We start from the raw sequence: 21,439 nt of genomic DNA, 5'->3' as shown, positions 1-21,439 counted from the left end.
TACAGAGATGAAAATAAGTGGGAGAAGGCTCAGGAAATTTTCAGTGCAAGGTGCAGCTCTTGTTACCTCCAGCTCCATGGAGGTTTCATGCTGTAATGTCATTCTTCTGCTTTCTACTCCTCTGACTGTAAACACAGACATTTTTTTCCTTCTCATTTTTAATTTTTTTTGTGAAAAGGTCATCAGCTTCAAGTACATTGTACATGTTGCAGTGCATTGCTATGTGGGAGCAGTGATATGAATCAAGTGAGGTATGGGCACTGGTATGGTCTTTAGGATTATGCAAGCTACAAGCACAGAAGCTGACCTGGATTGAATGTGTAGTAATTTCTGAATCATCTTTAGTGGCATGAGTAGAATTGGATGGAGCTTTATAAGGGACTTAGAACATTTTTCTATTTGTGCTTGTTACAGAAATTGCTATGCAACTGATCTTTAAGTGAAACAGTTTTCATTAATAGCTACCAAATACCACCCTGAGTGGTATTAATGAGGTCAATGCAGAGACTGAATAATTATTATCAACATTATCAACATAACAGGCTAAAATATCCTTTTCATAAAGGAGATAGATAAAATAAATTTTGGTTCATGACATAATTGTTGGGTGTTATGAATTCTTTTCATTTAAAAACTCTACATTAAATATTTCCAAACATAGTAGTGCATTCTGGAGTTAAAAAGACACGACTGAGCAAGTCTAAGCTGACAGCAAAATACTATGGCAAATAAAATGAGAAGTGTGAAATACTTCACAATATTCACTAAAGACTTTGCAATTGCAGTCCATTTTTATGGCCCAGGTGCTCAGTGTCAATCGCAGAAGACCAAAAGAGAGAGCGTGGAAGTTGTGAAGAAAGGAAATGCATTTTTAAGTAATCCTCAGTAAATACCATTATTATTGGACTCTTAATAAGCATTCAGATAGGTTTTAACACTGCATATATTGTCCATGTCCATTGGGATGTGATGTAAAATTGATGGACTACATTATGTTCTCGTTGGCACTGGTGTAAATTCAGAGTAAGTCATTGGACTACGTCATGATAATTTCCAGTTTTTCAAGGAGTAATCAAATAGAAATTGGTCCAATGTTCCCTGACTCTTTCTTACAATCCTTTGAATAGGAACTACTCATAAATAGATAAATGAGAACATCATGCTCACTGCATGTTCTCCACTTCTTCATCATGGCTAGGCTTCGCGAACGAAGATTTGGGAAGGGCTCTACCCATTTTTCATGCAAGCGCGTTGGTGGCTAAAAAGGCCAATACGAGAAAGGCAAGTCCGGTTGCAAAAGACACAGCAGAAAGACTCCTTAGATGGTATATTCTGCAAGGTTCGATTCTTTCTGCGTTGTCTTTTCTCCTCAAGAGTGATCCTGCGTGCCTTCTCCACTTCTTAATAAGAGGAAAAATAACACCACAATGTTTTTCCCCACGTGCCTTCTTACTAGACCATGTCTCAGCGTGAGAATTGCAAAGTAGTGCCAGCCTCGATGATCCTGTGTTCTAAGAAAAACAAAACTGGTGGGTCTGGGGAGCAGAGGAAGCATAACTGTGAAATCTGAAGCCATCTGCCACCCAAAGGAATGCCAGGGCACAAGAGAAGTGACATGAAAGTATCTGATCATGGTCAGCTCAAAAGTAAGGAGAGCAACAGAGAAAGATGTGAAATGAGAGGAAACCGCCACTAGAGGCCTCTGAGTGCTGGGTACTGGGGTAAATAAAGATTTCAGTGGTAGAAGCAGGAACTATTGCTCAAAATTACAAAATCCAAGTCCTACCCCGGGCAAATCCCCAGAGGGGGTGGCTCCTCCAAGTGCTGCAGTCCAACTTGCACCTTGCTGCATTTAGTGTGACACTGCTTACAAAGGGAACGGGCTGGGGATGGCTAAACTCTCCTTCTCCTTGCCAATGAAACACACAGGAATCTAATGTACAAGCTGTCTGTCTAGCCTATCTTATTTCCTAGCAAACACTCAGCCTCTCTGAGGCGGACTCACCATTTCCCTGCCGTGTAAGTGGACATGCAGTGGTGCCTAGGAAGAGTATGGTGTGTAAGACACACAGAAGGGAAAGCATTTTGTCTTCAGTCTTCAAAAAATGATGCTACAGCACAGTCCAAAGGTAAATCAGACCCTACAGAAATAGCATGACTGAGCAGCTACAGGCAGACATGGACCTTTTTACTGTGGATTTCATTACCATGGGATCTACTCCACTGTCTGCCACAGTCTGGTGGTGGCAAAGCAAAGATGCTGTTAAAGCCCAGACCTCATAGAAGGGCTTTGCATTCCTAAATGATTGAATCAAAAAGCAGAGCATAAACCCCACAGGCAACATGCCTGGCATGAGGTTTATTTTTACTGTGTGACTTCAAGCACTGGAATGTCTTGAACCAGTTCCAGAAGGGTTAACGCTTTCATGCCTCACAGCCTGGCCAGGCAGCACACCCAGTGCTGAGGGTATGGGCTGTATCCTCATTTTTCTTATACCTCAGTTATCAAAATAGCCATGCCTTTCCTGCCTTTCTTAGCTCACCATTTCTCTGGGGCCTTCTTGAATTATCACTCCCACATCTCATACTTCTCCTTTGTCTTCCTTGTCCAGTCCTGTTCCTAGAAACTTCCCTTCTTCACTGTGGCTGAGACCCATGCCACTCAGCTCACAGCACTGACTGGGCTTTCCAGCTTGCTGCTAGTGGGCCCATGTGAGCCCAGATGAACAATTTCTTCTTTCAGATATTAGGAAATCAACACTCATGTGTTCATCACTGGGTTTTTCACTTGGGGAAGTGTTACCTTGCACTACCTTCAGGACAGAGACAGTTTTTGTTGTTTAGAGCAGAGCTAAGCAGCTAACAGACACATGAGAAGCCACTTGTACTGACAAAAGGCAGCACTGCTGGCAGATTCTTGCTTATGTGCTCCTTGGAAGAATTCAGAGAAAGTGGGAAATGTTAGTAGAAACAAAATTTGTTTGCTATAATCTGCTGAGCAACCACAGTCACCTCTTCTCATTTTAAAACTTTTGCAAGGTGGTAGGACTGTTGTGTTTCATCCTGGGTTTCCTTCCAATGGAAAAACTAAGAGGCCACTACTGGAAAACTCTGTAAGTGATAGGACTTTTCCAAGGTCTGCTGTCACAGCTTTCATTTTTTTCTCCAGTCAATGCCACTTTGACAAGTCCTGGTGCCCTGTAGACTTCCACATTGCATTGCCATCCCATATGGGGTTCTTTTCTCCAAAGTGTTCCAATTCTCTTTCTAAAATCAATTTTGCATCTCCCGCCTAGGCAGGGACTTTGAACAACTTCTATTTGAAGAGACAAGACAGTTGAACAAGAAAAGAAGTGTTGTTCGGGAACGAGAGAGAGACAAAAACAGCTTGCTCAAGGGCACAGAGGAGCTTTCCAGCAATAAAAGGCATGAACACAGGTACTTACTCTGTAGCTTTTCCATAAAACACTTCCTTTGTTCAGAGAAGCAATAAAGCATCACAACTGTGAAGTCATCATAATCTCAGCTTAAGCTTTAAATGGATGTCTTTTAAAGGAAAAAAACCCCACATATGCGTCATCTTTAACCCCTCAGTATCCATCTTCCTCTCATAAGTGAGCAGGAATTAGTATTTCTGTAGTTCTAATAAGAACCCATTATTTAGGAGCATAACCCTGTCTCAGCCACCACTACAGATCTATACCGAGCACAGCAAATTTATTCATTAGATTTATCCTATATTTATTAACAGCCCAGCTCAGAAAGAGTCAGTGACAAAAACCATCTGGAATAAACATAACGGAAAACAAACAATGTAATATATTCCGTCACTCCAGCCTAATTGCAGTGTTTGGTGAAAATACAAGTGACAATTTACAAGCCAAACTCTTATTAAAGGGAAAAATGAGCTGTGTGGGGAAGCACAAATCAAAGTAACTAATCAACACAGACAACACATTCAAGGATTTAAGAGTCAAGGTACGGCAGTCTTTTATTCCTCCTTGTTTTCAATTTGGGAGACCTGCTGTGATGTTGCAGTACATTACATGTTATACACCTATTTATGCAACACTGGAGAGAAGCATGTCTCTGAGTATTGTCTTATTTTTCACCAGCTACAGCCTGTGACTTTTGGGTTTAAAAAGTTCTTATCCTATCATTTAAGCTGGGAGCAAGGTGAACTGTCTGAGCAACAGCTTTCTTTTAAGGTAACTCTCCTCTTTTATCATATAATAAAAGATTGGAATTAAGGATAGAGTTAGAACAGGTTGGAGTTAGCTAAAAGCAATGCCAGTTTGATATGAAACAAATTCTTATTGAGTGAATTGGTTCAGCAAGAGAAAAAGGAAGGAGATCTCTCCTTCCCATGCAAGAATCTGAACAACACATGGCTGCTGTCCATGAGCTTGGAAGCTGGAACTGACTCATTAGATGCATCTGGTGTCCCCAGAGAAGCAAAAGAAAACACTGGCAGCAATGAAGAAAAGATGGTAGAAGCCATCTGAAGCAGAAATCGGCCAAACACCCTGTCTCCATTAGAGCATCGTCTTCAAGAACAGCATTGGGCACCTGCATGAAAACTGAGCCCTCAAAGACATAGCAAAGGGGTAAAGTGCTACAATATGTAACACACATTTTATCTGGGGAAAGAAATCCCATAATCTGAAAAAAACCACCTCAAACCAACAGGGAAAAATATTAAGACTTCATTACAACAACGGGCAACAGGCTAACATTGCAGTGAAATCAATGCGAGCAAATATGCATACATAAGTGTGGTCATAGCTTCCATAAATGTAGAAAAATATGATTTATAAAATCCAACACCAAGAAATTGTGTTCGTGAGGAGATGTTGAAGAAGTTTTTTTCAGTATTTCTATGATAAAAAAAAAAGAGTGAGAAAGAGCTACACCAAGGGGGACAAAGATGTCAAAAGACCCACATGTTGCTTTATCTGCCGTAAGGAGGGGGATCACCAGTTACCACCACCCCACATGTTGAGGTGCCTCTCTGGACTTTCACATCCCTTCCTTGCCTGCAAGGATCCAATATTCTTTCATATTTTGGAAATGGTGCTGTAGTTCAAAGACCTTCTCTCATGAGATTGTCTTGGAAACAACATTTATCAATGAGAAGGCATTTCGTATTTCTCCCAGAACTGTTATTTTTCTGGAACAGGGTCTAGTGCTCTGTTTCAGGGTCCAGCAGGCCCTGAAACATAGTTTGTTTTCAATCATAACGTAGCTTTATTCTCAGCAGGAAAGCTGATAACGTGCAAGTTTTTGTAATAGCTCATGTCTATGGAAAAATGTCCAAAACTTAGTTTATGCACCTGCTGTTTTCAGAAAGAAATAAGTGTGACACCCCTTTCTCCTTGAAGAGGTGATGTCATAAATGTGGCCACAATGGTATGTTTCTTCATTTAAGAGGCAAGGTGCAAAGTTAGAGAAATACACCCCTGAGAATTTTGAAATTTCAGTGCTCCATAAAGGACAAAAATTTTATTGCCAGCTTACTGTAGATCCATCTCTCCAGAGCCTCATTGCATCATCTGTATTAGCATGCAAATCAAGATGACATAGCTGTTGCTGACTAATTTCAAATGCAATATTCACAGTGCAGATTCACTGTTGGGATTGTCTTTGGCAACAACTTCATCCATCTCTGCATGCTGTTGACCTGAAACTGTAATTTTCTTCAACTAGTAAGATAAACATGAGGATGACTCTTTCCCTCATGTGCTGAGTTCATGCCTATTCTCAAAAAACAGTATTTGAGTCACCTGTCAAACCCCACAGGTATTGTATTCATTTATGTCTTTCTTCTTCTAACTACTTTGATTTAAGCAGAATCCCCAAAAATTGTATTTGTTTTTTCTCTGATTTCCACTTAAGATATAGGAATTTAAATAATGTTCAAAAATGGGTATAGGTAAAACAAGGATGACTGCCCATTTATAGATTACAAAATTCTAGGTGTCTGTAGTGTCTGTCAATAATTATAATGATGAAATATCTTAATTATCAGTTAATATGGATTCTTATCCTCTTGTTCTCTGACCACTGGTGGTCAGTCTAACTAGGGAATCTGAAAATTTTCCTTCCTGAACAAGGAATGGTCATGAATCCAGAGCATTTTCTTCAAGGAGCAGAACAGAGCAGCCATAGTATGATCAACTCAACATAGTCACATAGAGTCCAAGTCTTCAGCTTTGTGACTGGGGATCATTCTGCCCATCTGGGATGCCCAGGCACTTGTTTTGTTGCGCTCTTGAACTCTGAAGGATTTTTGTAATCCTCCAGGACTCCCAAGTCTGGATTTTTTCCTCTAAGGGAGATTCAGGGGACATGCTAATGACTGTGCAGGTAGGGGGGAGGTTCTCCATGCACCCAGAGGCAGTAATCAGAGCATGCTGGCACTGCCCTTGCTGTTGCAACCCTGGGATGCTGAATCTGGTTCCCCACTGTCACAAAAAACCCCAAACGGTCCTAATGCTTTCTTTTGACTTCCAGCACTGTCACCTTTCCCCACATGCCCCATCAAAGGCTTTCAGTGCTGTCAAGGATCTGAACTACTGATAAGTGACAAAGTCAATTTATGGTGTGTTTTCAAGGACTTCACAGGGACAAGTTAGCTGAGATACTGAGCTATCTCAGTGAACTATCTATCAACAGCCCCTCAAGGCAGAAACTACTTGATAGAGCAGCAGCTGACAAACTGAAAGGGAGATGACATTCAAAGAAAGAATTTTTAGTTACCATGTAGTCTGCTTCAATATTATTTTAGAAAAAGCTGGATGCAAATCTTACATTACTGTAATTGCAGATTTCAGGAAACATCTCAAAAACCACAGAGGATATCTTAAAAATATAACAGAAATAATTCCCTCTGGAATAGCAGATTTCCCTCCCCTCCCCCTGCCCAGCAACATTTAAGATATCTAGTGTGTTAGTCACTTCACTGGACTGCAGAAGTTGGCAGTCACTCAAAGTTGCATTAACTAACATCAGTTGATAACTAAGGATGATGATATCTGTTCCAGCAGGTTCACAACAAAAAATCCATGTTCCCATTACAACCCTCCATTGCAGCAGCTCACTTAGAACAGCTTCCAGACTTGCTTCACATCTGCAAACTGGCATTTCAGTGCATTGCTTCCTTGCTGCCAAGAGTTTTTCCACTCCAGGCACCACAGTCCTGGTAACTGGTCTCAACTCTCCATACAGGTCCGATGTGGATATTTTGCTACTTATGGGTCAGTTTTGCTGATTGTCTTGTCAACACTTTGTTGAGAACTTTCTGGCAGGTTTGGAGGGTTTATTTCTACCTCTGACCCTGTGGAAAGATTATAGGCATACAGAACTGTGTCAAGGATTAAAAGCTGTTTTCTTTCTCTCTTTACAAAAACCTGTTTATTTATGAGTGGCAATGAATAGACACATACTTCCAGAATTCATAAAAACTACCTTCAGTTTTCTCTATCTTCATACTCAGTCCTCACATCTGTAAGGCCAAGAGGTGGTATCCAGGGACATAAATACACATGTGCTGAAGTGTTGCACAAGACCAGTAATGGATAGCAGAGCTTCACAAAGAGATCTTGAGATAGACACAAGAGAAGTCTGTCACACATCAGAAGGTAATCTCTTCATATTGCAAGGATTTATTAAGGAGAGCCACTCTCTGAGTTAACGCTGCTGTCAGGTAGCAGAGTACTGCCTGTGGTCTTTGAAGTCTTTGAACATTTGCAGTCTTTAAATAATTAGAATTGTCAGAAAGAAAAACGGTCCATCAATCAGAAGTTTTCACAACTTCTTCTCATTTATATGTAGATTTCTAAACCTGAAAACCTGATATTGTCAAACAATATACTAAAATAGAACTCTTCAACTTCAACAATATTTTTTTTCTTTTCTCTTTTATTTTTAACTCTTCAGTAATGGATACAGAAGAGATCTTAAATCTTTCAAAGTGGAACTGGAGGAAATGCTCTCTTTAGGCAAAATTCTGGGTTTGATCAGTCCACTTTTGTTTTGGGTAATGACTGGTCCCAGAAGACATCTGGGTGAGGAAACCACCAGGAAATGCATAGCATTAGGCAGCAATTAAATGCCAGGCACTAATTAAAGCATCCATTAGCCTTGGGCATCATTTTACAGGGGTCATCAGCCTTCATACTTTGCTTACATTGTGGGCTACTTTGCTTGTACCTGCAGAGATGGGGATTAGACACTGAAATCCCAACAGGGGGACAGTTCGGTCCATCGGCTGTGCTGGGGCATGCTGTCCCCATCAGGCCCCTTCTGCATCCCAAGCTTTCTCTACTCCAGGAAAGATGAACACCAGCCATGGTGTTTATGGAGTAAAGAGAGGCTGATTTGAGGTGCAAAAAGAGGAAAACCTGTATTCTGGGACAGTCTGGGATTAAGGGTTACCATATCCTGAATAAGTGAGAAAGGAAGAGGTTTCAAGAAGTATTTGAGAATGAGGGGAAAAAAGAGAAGGAAAGAGCATATCCTGCATCATCACTGAGCTCTTCTAACACCTCTCCAGCACTATGAACCCTTCAAAAGCCTTTTCAAAGGTGGAGGCAAAAGCTCCAAAGCTTAGTTGAAATGAGGCATTTCTTTTCTTTCAAGTCAGGCTGGTGCCTTGTGTAAAGACTGGGTCCATGCAATAACATCTCTTATGTCATTACAATTAACAAAGCCTTTGATAATATGTGCAATAATCCATACTTAAGATCAACTAAGTCAAGTTTAAACAGTTCACACATGTCACAGACTGTCTCAAGTGATTTCTTTAAAAAGCAAACTCTCCAAGTGTGAAAGTCAGGCAGAGAGGGAGAGAAGAACTACAATTTTTAGAGCAGTAAACTAATATCCAATAGCAAAACATTTGGATGAAACTGTGTATATGACTTCTTTTCCTTGAAAGAAAATTATTCTTTCCATTTGTGTTCTCAAATTTATTCCCGATATAAGATCTTATGTTCTTAGATTCTCCACTCATCAGATTTCATAGCTGTACCTCCTGAAAATGAAAGTTTAGAATAAAAAAGATCAAAAGATTTTGCTCAATTGTTTCCATAGGCACTGCATTATTTCTTCTGGGAAATTCTGCAAGGGGAAGATTTCAGTCTGCTCCCAGTATACATCAGAGTGAGAAAGCAATTCACAAGTGAGGCAGCTCCTTTTACTCTTTTTGTTGCTTGTTCTCTTTGAGCTCACATCAGACTAGTGTGTTTTGCAGTTGGTTTGTAACTTGAAAACAAAAGTTGAATGATTGGATGAAAATATTTCATAACAAATAATCCTAAAAAGCATGTGCTTTATTGGTTTTCAAGCTAGGAAGTGACATCAAGCATCCAGACACGGATACTTTTCATTTAGTGCACGAGTACTGCATAGTAAGACAGAGTACATTCCTCTCCACAAAATATATGCAAAAATATTTAAAGATGTTAAAATTCAAAGCCATAACCATCTGCTTATCACAGACATCTGTTGCTTCAAAGCAAAGGACTATATGAAAGGTTCAGAAAGCTTTAGAAATCAAAAGATGTATTTGCCAAGAGACTAATGGAACACATGAATATACATAAATTCAAAAACTATAACAAACTGCTGTTTTCTCCCTGGAGTGCCATTGAACCAGCTAGGTATGAGAGAGTTGTGTTGCAAAGAAAAAAGCTCTTACCCATCCCTGTACTGAAAATTAAACTTTTTGTCATTCCCCAAACACTCTTGAGAAACAACGTGTTCTTCCTCCATCATCAGAGGAGTCTGAATTTCACCAGCCCCACTCATCTCTGACTCGCTCCTGCCAGTGCACCTTCAAGATGTGATTCTTTGTCACTATGCAAACTTCTTTGTACAGAGCCTTTCCCCATTCTCCCTCAGGGAGGTGACACCCCAGCGTCACTGGAAGCAGCGCACTGCAGCTCTGCAGCCTGGCACGTCCATTAATTTCTTTGCTGTTTTGGCATCCAGGTCCAATGTGTGGATGAAGACAAGGAAGGCTTTTCTGTTGCCTTCAATGAATCAAGGGCATCTCTGTTAATGGACAGTGCCCCTCTCCCCATGCGGATCTTGCCATGGAAATAAATAAGTCAAGAGGAGGGCTGGGAGAGGTAGAAAGCTGTTTAGGGCAGCACCCACGTTCCTCTGGGCACCTGATGCAAGAGGAGATTGCAGCAGTGTATCTGCAAAAGACAAAGCCGGTATTGCCCTGTGGGTCCGTGGCAGATTTTTGTTGTGAGGATTGGAAGGCAGGATTTGCATTTGTCAGACATGTGGGTTTGGAGGGAAGGGCCTGGTAAAAGTTATTGCAAACTGGGAAAAAGTGTGAGGCAAATAGAAGGTACAAAGTCATAGGGATCAGGTGCTTTTGGAAAGGCTACAAGGAATGCAAGGGTACTAGAAACTGAACAGGAAGATACTGAGAAGTCTGAGTGCATGAAATTTTTTTCTCAGGGTAATACCATCTGTACCTTGTCAGTGGAGCTAATTTATTTATCACCATATCTGCATATTGGTAGCCATCAAAACGGCAGGGAGGATCTCACAGACAAGAAGAGAAATTTGGCATTTCAGCACCTATTTGCCAGGCCTATTGATGCCAATAAGTACATGAACTAGATAGAGAACAAAGAAATATTTCTTGACCTTAGTTTACATTGTGAAGCTCAGAGAAAGGTGATCTGTCCCCTGCAATAAGTTTTGAATAACCATACAGAAAGTGATTATTTTAAATACGAGCATGAACATAAAGATGCATTTTATAAAGAAATCAAAACATTTCTTCTGTCCTTTAATTTTCCTCTTAGTCACACTATCTATGACCTCTTAGATATCACTATAAATCATATAGAATCCCATAGACCACAAGTTCCACAAGTTCCACGGGTTCACCGACACCACTTTATAAACTGCCTTTCTCCTCTCTGTTTTCCTTTGCACAGTCTTTGCATTTCCCTGCCACATTCCCCTTGTCCTTGAAATCAAAGAAATCAAAGAAATCAGAGAGTTCTCTATGTCGATCACAAACAGAGAACAGAAATGGCCAGCAATCAGAAAAGCAAACAGAGCCTGCCTGAGGCGTGTACAGATTCTGCTCTGTACACTACTCACAAGCAAAACAAGGTAAGATATTTATTGTGCTGACATACATGCATTACTCAAAGGGACAGCAGGATAATGACATTACTAGTATTAGGAAATTCATCTCAAGTTTAGATTATCTCAGAGTTTTTACGAGGCAAGAGAATACACAAAGTTTGCTTCAGCTAAATAAAGCCCTTTACTTACATGGTTTGCAAGAGCTTCCAGCAGCTGTAGCCTCTGATTTGCACTGCGTACAGATATTGTGCCTTGCTGAAAGCCTCCTAAGTTTGACACAGTAGACAGCACATAACTCACCGGTGCTTTAGATTGATAAATCCTTTAAAAATGCTCTCAGATGTTTTTTTATCAGTGGTGCACACTGACAGTAGACTGCAAAGCAGAAAGCCTGTCTGGTGTTATGAGGAAAGCGTTCCCCCTCTACTGAGTCCAAAAAAAAAAAAAAAAAAAAAGAAGCCCTTGACCTCAACAACTAGAATAAATCTACTGTATCTGCTGGCTCTTTTCTGAATGCATACTTGAGCAGTAACATAAGAGCGAGCGATCGCAGCGCAGAAACCCTGGCATGTGTGCTCTGTACCAGGAGGGTATGCGAGCAATGCTTCCAGCACAGGCACGGCAAAACAAAAACACAATGTGTGTTTTAGGCTTTTAATTTTTTCCCATATTTTAAAAATAAAACAAAGATGACAGGCTTCTCTCTTTCAATTCATGGCTCCCAAGTGGCAGTGCTCTCAAGCTCTGTCCCCTCTGCTGGCGTTCCTTGTCTTCCATATGAGGTTACTGCTGACTTTCTATTTCAAACCTCAATTTTCTGAGAATCTCTCTGTATCTCAGCCAGGAAATGTAACCCAGACTGAATTTTAGCATTTTACACATCACAAATGCAATGAATCGCCTGAAAGCAAAACGAGTATTTTTCAGATTTTTTTCTCCTTCAAAAGATCTGTTTACTTCTTTCTTTTTCTTTTCTCTCCCTCTTTCCTTTTGTCTACTTAAACTTACTAAACTTCATAAAAACAAGAATAGCTTTTGGAACATGTCCTCAGTAGAACAAATATGGAGATGAATAAGAAAAGCAAAATAATGATGTAGCTTAAAATAGGTAAATGTAAGGTTTCAGGAAAAAAAGAAATTCCTTGCTCCATTGTAAAATTACATTTTTGAGAATAAAGAAAATAGCTTAAACATAGTAATATAATTCTCAGACGACAAGGACAGAGATTTTATGTAGAGGATGAAAGAAACAGAGGAGTAGCAAAGATAAGAAAGAAAATCAAAGTCCTTATTCATTCCATTGTATTCAGTTGCAAAAGACAGAAAAAGAGAAACAAGCTTACAGTCTAACATCAAACTTTAAAATATTGTAAATGCAATTTATGAAACATAAAGATAAAACAAACAAACAAAAAAGCCCTCAAACCTTTTAATAAGCATTTCTAGCTTAAGGAAACAATAGTTTTTAATGATGAATGATCAAATGATCTCTTTTGTCTGTGTTTTTCCCCTTGTGTGACAATGGACTTGAAAAAATCCTCTACGCATTTTTTTTCTTGAACCTCAGACTTCGGTTCAGCTTTTATTGTTGCTTCTCTTTTTTTTTGTAACTTTATTAAGACACGAAAACACATGTATAACTTCAAAGTCATTTATTAGTAATTAAATTGCCTCTCTCAGTTGTAGTTGACTAGTAGCAGTGATATATTTTGTTGAATATGAGAAGCCTCAGTTTCAATTTAGTTTCCATTTGTATCATTTCTGTTGTCAAATACTGAAACCCTAAGTCTGCAATAAATTAATTTTGACTCTTTTCAGCTGCTCCTGCTAATTTCACCTTCCCTTTCTCCACTAACATTTTCAAAATATGAGGCAGTGTCAAACCACATGTGTATCTTGAATTTCAAATTATTTGCATTGGGTTTTGGGTTTGTTTTTTGTTGTTTTTTTTTTTGTTAAAATACATGTTTGAAAGCTATTACTTTAAAACTGTTGTGAGAGCAAGTGTTATTCTTAAGATACCGCAACACCTTTTGTCTGCAGTGGGTTCAAGTCTCACACCTAGGACTCATTCGCACAGGTGGGTGCAGAGCTGCCCTGCTCAGCCACGCAGAGCTAAGCCTGTCGTCATCTGCCATGCTGGACCTCTCCCATCTCTGCTAAATCACGAGCAAGGATGCTTTTTCTCCCTCTCTCCTGGTTCATCTTTTCTATTTTTGGAAAATAGCTAGGAGTTTTTACTTTTACTCTCATTTTATGATGTGGAGACTTTGTGACCCGGTTTGTAGGAACAAGGCTTGGCACCCGGGACTGCTCGCACACGCCCAGGTTGCAGGCAGCAGTCCCGTGAGCAGAGTGTGTCAGAGCCCATCCAGCTTTCTGTCTGTAACTACCAGAGGCTAAACTTCAAAAACTGGTTGGGAGCTATGACCTACTGCTTTGTGAAGTGTTTAGAGACAAGCAGAACATATATCTAACTTCTGAGGACCAAACAGTGTTGTTTTCAATACCAACATCTAAAACACAGCAGTAATTTGTGTGCCAGCTAATTATTCCGAGGCATGACTTGGTTTCTGCCCCAGGGATCTGGCTTTTGACTGAGGAAGAAACAAGCCATTGGGCAGTGCACTTGCAGCCCCCCAGGCATGGACGATGTCATTTCTCCCCAGCCCATTTCAGCCACACTCCAACTGTGTAAGCTCTGCAAGCCTCTGGGTGCTCTGTTTTACTGTGGCCATGTGCAATCTTGTCTCATGACTGGAGGCAGCTGGTCACTGCAAATGTCATCTGCTTTACTGAATATTGTATATGCATTCACAGATGTTTATATAACAGTTAAGAAAATAGTTACCAAACTAAGGGTCGCAGTTAGAACTGCAATTGCGAATACGAACACGGAACCTTGGCCAGGACCCCATGAGCTATAACACAGATGGAAAAGTATGAGACATGTAGGAAGAAGTCTGTGTCATGTGCGACCCCATCAAAAATGTTAAAATGTTTTTTCTCCTTCTTCCTTTTTTTTTAAACCTAGAGGCAGTTTAGACCTTGATACATAAATTAATGTCCTATGTTTCTTATTTATCTTTCAAACAGCACCCAAGAGATTGGTTGGGCTGTGCTGCCTTCAGGCTGGGAGCGCTGCTCGGATGGCATGGCACTGTAGTTATCTCTGAGACCCTGGGAAAGTAGGTCCCTGGGTGTGATATGACACAGTCCATTAAACTACCTAAATCAAACCTTTTTGAAATTGTCTAATTTTATGCACAGTTTTGAAAAATTTGGTCATCACAGGGATATTCATCCCAGTAGCTGTTTTTCCAAAATCTTTTACTTTATTGCTCATACACAGAGCCAACAGGAACCACAAGGCTTAGTTTTGCTTTTTCATGTAAAGGCTGGGCAAGAAGGACTAAAACACTGATGCAGTGGTGATGTAAGATGATATGGGAGGTAAATTTGATTTAGAGAGCATATTTCCTAACATGATAAACTTTCATTACCTTTAGGTGGTTCATCTGGACATAAACTGTGCCATTGATTGGCTCTGTGGAGGCACAGTCCTAACTAAAGGCACCTATACTTTTTCTAGGATCAGCCTGGAGCCACATGTACCAAAGCACTTTTGGTGGAGGCATCAAGCTGCCCTGAGTCAGTTCAGTCCATCATGACTCGGTCTGTCCCTGATAGAGGAAGTCTGTGTCCTGCAGCACTACTTTGGGGGTGTGCCCCTTGGTCTCCAGTGCTCCAAGAGGATGTATTTGCAGAGGTGCAGTGTTAGAACACAATCACAGGGGTAATTTGGGATGGAAGGGACCTTTGGAGTTCATCTTATCCAACAGCTGCTCAAAGCAGGTCTAATCAGCTGGCAGCTTTCTCTGCAATGACGACTCTATTATTCAGAGTTTTCCATGCCATACAGCACATCTGACCCCATTACCCCCAAGAGCAAGGAGATGACTCAGTAATTATGATCCAGAGGGATCTTGCATCCTTTATCTCAGGTAATTACAAACTCGTGGTTATTGCAATAGCTGATTACCCAGTCATTTGATTATACTTATTTGGCACCGAAGCCAGAAAATAATATCTCATTTTACGGATGTGGACTTAGGGCACAAGGATGACATTAGCCAGAGATCACAGTTTGGGTACAGTAAGAAACTGAGCGGTCATCTCTCCGGGTTGTCATCGTACAGGCTGTCAGCCCTCTGTGCATTCCTGCTATTAGTTAGCTGGTAGTTATTAATAGCCACCTTGCTATTACAGATCATTTTTTGAAGAAAGGGGTAAAATAACACGGCACTTGTGAAATGCCAGCTATGTAATGGGTTCCAGCGCTGAGGCTGAAAGTGGGGGAAAATGAAAAAGTGCTGCACATGTACACTGCTGCTGTACATGTGGTAGGCAGCCGCACTGGGGATCATCAAATGAATGATTCTTCCTAAAAAACAGCCTTTCTGACAGTCTGGAATGGGATCTAAATTAGTAAAAGCTGGTTCTGGAAAACAGGAAAGGTCCCCATGATCTCTGCTGCTGTCAGTGAGAATTTATATTGCAGTGATCAAAAACTTTATGAAAGTGAGTATTGCTGTAACATGTTTAAATTGAAGGCCTGGAAAAATATACTTAAGACACCTGCAATCAATTTTCATTTTGAAATTCAGTTCATACATAAGGAGGGCTTGGGAAGAATTGAAAGACAAGATAGTCTTGTCTTGAAAGACAAGAATGTTTATGTTTAAACAAGTGGCTCATGTGCATGGCCTTCACACTTCTATCTCATGTCTCTAGCTTTTGGTGAGTAATGCTCTTTTATACATGGTCCCACCATGGTTTTATATATATATATATAAATGGCATGTAGCTAGGAAACAACGTGTTACTTCTGAGAAAAATGAAAAAAATAGAGCATGGGTCACAGATCTATGCTCGACTGGTTCTGCTTCCTGGAGTGATCCAGCTAAGCTTCTTTGCAACCCTTATGTGGATGTCCCATATTACCAACCCCAGTTCTGAACACAGTGCTGCATACCTGCTCAGGTTTGCCAAACCAGCCAATTTAGGATTGCAGAATTTTCTCACTTGAGGTGAGATGCTAATGGCACTTGTTCATGTGGTCTCAGTTAGTGTCATCATGGCTAGGCTTCGCGAACGAAGATTTGGGAAGGGCTCTACCCACGTTTGTTACAAGCACGTTGCTGGCTAAAAAGGCCAATACGAGAGAGGGATGTCCGGTTGCAAAAGGCACAGCAGAAAGATTCCTTAGATGGTATATTCTGCAAGGCACAATTCTTTCTGCGTTGTCTTTTCTCCGCAAGGGTGATCCTGCGTGCTTTCTCAAAAGCATCAGCAGTGTTATAGATGGTGTGTCTCCAGGCCTCCCGATTGGAGGCCAGAGTAGACCAGTTATGGTGGTCAATATGGCCAAGGCTGAGATGTTGTTTCAGGGAGTCCTTGTATCTTTTCTTCGGGGCTCCTCTCATGCGGCAGCCGGTGGCATGTTCACCATAAAGCACCTCAGGAAGTCCCCCATCATCCCCACATCACCATTGGCTGATCAGAACTCAAATCAGTCCAGCAGTTTAATTACCTAGGCAGCCTCATCTCCTCGGATGGTGAGATTGACGGGGAGATAGATAACAGGCTAGCATCGGAAAGCTTCATAAAAGAGTTTGGCGAAATATTCATGGCTAGGCTTCGCGAACGAAGATTTGGGAAGGGCTCTACCCATTTTTCATGCAAGCGCGTTGGTGGCTAAAAAGGCCAATACGAGAAAGGCAAGTCCGGTTGCAAAAGACACAGCAGAAAGACTCCTTAGATGGTATATTCTGCAAGGTTCGATTCTTTCTGCGTTGTCTTTTCTCCTCAAGAGTGATCCTGCGTGCCTTCTCAAAAGCATCAGCAGCGTTATAAATAGTCTGTCTCCAGGCCTCCCGATTAGAGGCCAGAGTGGACCAGTTATGGTGATCAATATGCCCGAGGCTGAGTTGTTGCTTCAGGGAGTCCTTGTATCTTTTCTTTGGAGCTCCTCTCTTGCGGCAGCCGGTGGCAAGTTCACCATAGAGCAGGATCTTAGGGAGGCGGTGGTCCTTCATCCTAGAGATGTGCCCTGCCCAACGCAGTTGCGTTCTCAGGAGCATGGCCTCAATACTTGTGATTGCTGCCTGTTCGAGAACAGATGTATTGGTCACATAGTCTGACCAATGGATGTTCAGGATTGTACGGAGGCAGCGTTGATGGAAGCGTTCTAGGAGACGCAGGTGGTGGCGGTAGATGACCCATGATTCGGAACCATATAAAAGAGTAGACAGCACTATGGCTCTGTAAACACTGATCTTGGTGCTTTTCTTCAAGTGTTTATTACGCCAAACTCGTTTATGGAGTTTTCCAAAAGCACTGTATGCCTTCGCTAACCTATTGTCTATCTCCCCATCAATCTTACCATCTGAGGAGATGAGGCTGCCTAGGTAATTAAACTGTTGGACTGAATTGAGTTCTGACTGGCCGATGGTGATGTGGGGACGGTGGGGGACTTCCTGAGGTGCAGGCTGATGGAGAACTTCTGTCTTCTTTAAGCTGACTTCCAGCCCAAAGAGCTCAGCAGCCTCTGCAAAGCAGGATGTTAAACGCTGCAGAGCTGCTTCTGTGTGGGCAACAAGGGCGGCGTCATCAGCATAGAGCAGCTCCCGGACAAGATGGTTTAGGGTCTTAGTATGGGCCTTCAGTCGCCTTAGGTTGAATAGGCTTCCATCAGTACGATATCGAATGTAGATACCGTCCTGATCATCGAGGTCTGCCGAGGCCCTTTGAAGCATCATACTGAAAAAGACTGTGAATAGGGTAGGAGCGAGAACGCAGCCTTGTTTCACACCATTCTTTATTAGAAAGGGCTCAGAAAGTGTGTTGCCATATCTGACTTGGCCGTGCTGATCCTCATGAAGTGAGATGATCATTTTAAGGAACTTGGGGGGACAACCTAAACGTTCCAAAATCTGCCAAAGACCTTTTCTGCTCACAGTATCGAAAGCCTTGGTGAGGTCGACAAAGGTTACATAGAGACCTTTGTTCTGTTCCCTACACTTCTCTTGCAGTTGTCTGAGAACAAATATCATGTCTGTGGTGCTCCTGTTGGCTCTGAAGCCACACTGACTTTCAGGTAGAATTTCTTCTGCTATAGCGGGTATTAGTCTGTTCAGGAGTATTCTTGCCAAGATTTTGCCAGCAATGGAGAGCAGAGTAATACCACGGTAATTTGAGCAGTCTGATTTAGTACCTTTCTTCTTATACAAGGTGATGATGACTGCATCACGAAGGTCTGAAGGTAGTTCGCCTAGTTCCCAACAGCGCACCACAAGCTCATGAAATTTAGCATGGAGTGCAAGGCCCCCATGTTTCCAGACTTCAGGTGGAATTCCATCAACCCCAGCTGCCTTGCCGATTTTCACCTGCTGTATGGCCTTGAGGGTTTCTCCTAGAGTGGGGGCAGTATCCAATTCGTATTTCACTGGTTGTTGTGTGATGGACTGAATTGCTGAGTCTTGTACTACACGGTTGGTACTGAAAAGAGTCTGAAAGTGTTCAGACCATCTATTCAGAATGGAGGTTTGATCTGTCAGAAGCGTTTGACCATCTGCACTGAGTAGTGGGCTTTGGACTTGGTATGTAGGCCCGTATGCTGTTTTCAGGGCCTCATAGAATCCTTTGTGATCCCCTGTATCTGCACATAGTTGAGTTTTTGCAGCTAGATCGGTCCACCATTTGTTCTGGATGTCACGGAGTTTCTGTTGGAGCTTGCTGCAAGCAAGACGAAAGGCTGTTTTTCTAGCGTGACAGGAAGGCAGTGCAAGGTGTGCTTGGTGCGCAGTTCTCTTCTTCCTCAACAATTCCTGGATTTCTTGATTATTTTCATCAAACCAGTCCTTGTTCTTCTTGAGGGAGAACCCTAAGGATTCTTCAGAGGATTGCAGGATGCTACTTTTAATATGCTGCCAAATTGTTTCGGGAGAGGAAACTGCAGAATCTGTGGAATGGTTATCAAGCTTAGTTTGAAGGTTTGCCTGGAATCTTTCTCTTACTGTGGCTGATTGGAGATCGTTAACTTGGAGTCTTCTCCTTGGGATACTGCCCCTCTTGGGTTTGAATTTGAGATAAAGGTTGAGTTTACAGCGCACAAGCCGATGGTCTGTTTGACATTCTGCGCTGGGCATCACGCGGGTATGGAGGACATCGCGGACATCTCTCTGTCGCACCAAGACATAATCAATGAGGTGCCAATGCTTAGACCTGGGGTGCCTCCAGGTTGTCTTCAGACTATTTTTCTGCTGAAAGATAGTATTGGTGATGGTGAACTGTTGCTCCGCACAGAATTCTAGCAGAAGTCGACCATTATCGTTGCAGTTTCCAACACCATGCTTGCCTAATACTCCTTTCCAGGCTTCAAAATTCTTACCTACTCTGGCGTTGAAATCACCAAGGATAATGATCTTATCATCTGCGGGCACCTTTTGGGTAAGACAGCGCAGGTCAGTGTAAAATTTATCTTTTTCAGCAGGGTCAGCTTGGAGAGTTGGGGCATATATACTGAAGATGACAACGTGTTGCTTGTTGTTTAGTGGAAGGCGTAGGGAGATAATGCGGTCAGAGTGACCTGTCGGCAGATTTTCGAGTTTAGGGACAATGGAGTTTTTGATCATGAAGCCGACACCTGAGAGATGTTTTTCGGTTCTGGGCTTACCTGACCAGAAGAGTGTGTAACCGGCACCATGTTCTCTGAGGCTGCCTTCCTCGTGAAGGCGAACTTCACTGAGAGCAGCAATGTCGATGTTGAGACGACCCAGTTCATGGGCAATTAGGGCAGAACGTCGCTCAGGACGACCACTATTGGCAGAATCGAGCATGGTTCTGATGTTCCAACATGCTAGATTTAATTTGAGTACACCTTTGGAGGCAGGTGCATGCCTTTGACTTTTGCTCTTTGTGCGACCGCATTGGAAGAAGATGCCCGTCGGTCTGCGGTTAACCAACCGGGTGAAGGTGGAGATGAGCTTTGTTTAGGCCACCTTTTCTAGGCCCCTCTCCGAGTGGAGCAAGCAGTGCTGTCCTTGAAAAGGCTGCTTGGTCGTTCAGGGTGCTGCCCCAAGAGACTCTCATCTCCGTCAGTCTCAAATGACCAATATCCTGAACCGCCTGTATGCAGGGTTGAGTCTGCGGCTCCCAGTGCATCTTTCACCTACCGTTTCGACCCTCGCCCGTCGCTACAGGACTTTTTGCATGTGGGTAAAGCCTTCAAGCCTGCGCAATGGATTTTTTAGGTGAGATGCAGTATGCGCGGAACTGAACCCACCCTTTAATCCTGAGGTTCATCTGCCAGGGCCGAGCAAGCTTGGACGGTGGCAGCGAGGTCCTCAGGACGTAGGTTTGATTAGAGTGACCTTCTCTGAGATGGATGGCCTTCCAGGGCTAAGCGAGCTCCATCTGCCCGGGTTTGGGATGAGAGTTGTCCTTCTCCTAGGATGACTGCCAGAAGGCTAATGAGCTCATCCTGCCCAGGGATGTAGTTTATCTGGTCCTATGGTTTTGACCTGTCTGGCATGGGCGACCCTACCGAAGGCATGAACCCTCGCCAGCATAGCTCGCAACCACACAGGGGTACATAGGCTATGTTCCTGTTAGAACGATTTGGGCAAGTCTTTTATTTCCAGTAACAACCCTTTGTCCTGCCCACTCTTTCAGGTTGTAACAGAGCAAAGCAAATATATCCAGAACATGCCAAACCTGGGCAGTAGCCGCAGGAGAGCCAAAACGAAAGAAATAAATAGACAAACAAACAAACAAACAAATTGACCAACCGTTCTGGCCCCCGTACCTGTCCAGGGCTGAGGTACCTTACAAGGCCCCAGCCTGGCCGGGACCCCCATCAATCAAAAGAACCCTCTGTCCACCCAGACCTTATCCTTCCCCCACTGTGTTACCACAAATTCCAGGTGCACTGCTCACATGTGATGTGATGTTTCATACGGGACAGCCCTGCTCTCCCACCCGCCAGTCGAAGGACCCCCATGGCCAGCTCAACACCCATCCCTCTGCTCCGTCCCCCTCCCCCTCTCCCTCCCTCCCCAAACCTGGAACGGCAAACCTCTGTGTGCTCCGAAGCTGTGCTCTCATCTTCCACGGGGGTGCAGTGCTCGCTGGCAAGGCTCCCCCTTTCTCTCCTTTCTCCTGCTGCGGCCTTGCCTGGGGTCCAAAACCGCGCGCGCTCCGCGCGCGCGGCGCGAAGCCCCCGGGCCGGCGCGGCGTCCTGCACAGCGCCTGCAGC

The 21,439-nt window shown here is 42.7% G+C and overlaps 1 protein-coding gene across 2 annotated transcripts in view; it reads right to left on the bottom strand.

Moving 5' to 3' along the window:
- The window catches only part of C1QTNF7 (C1q and TNF related 7), a 57,508-nt gene that overhangs the window by 25,306 nt on the left and 10,763 nt on the right, over nt 1-21,439 (bottom strand). The window contains exon 1 of one of the 2 annotated variants that reach the window (XM_027686683.1): nt 11,311-11,578. The exons of the other annotated variant lie outside the window; for it this stretch is intronic. The gene's annotated coding sequence lies outside the window, so the exon portion shown is untranslated. Of the gene's footprint in view, nt 1-11,310; nt 11,579-21,439 lie in introns of those variants that run through there. 2 annotated transcript variants of the gene reach the window in all.

This window comes from Neopelma chrysocephalum, unplaced genomic scaffold, assembly GCF_003984885.1.
Source record: "Neopelma chrysocephalum unplaced genomic scaffold, ASM398488v2 Primary Assembly neopelma1_71, whole genome shotgun sequence".
NCBI classification, from domain to species: Eukaryota; Metazoa; Chordata; class Aves; order Passeriformes; family Pipridae; genus Neopelma; species Neopelma chrysocephalum.
The sequence above is the reverse complement of the archived record's forward strand: the minus strand, read 5'-3'. Positions and strand labels throughout refer to the sequence as shown.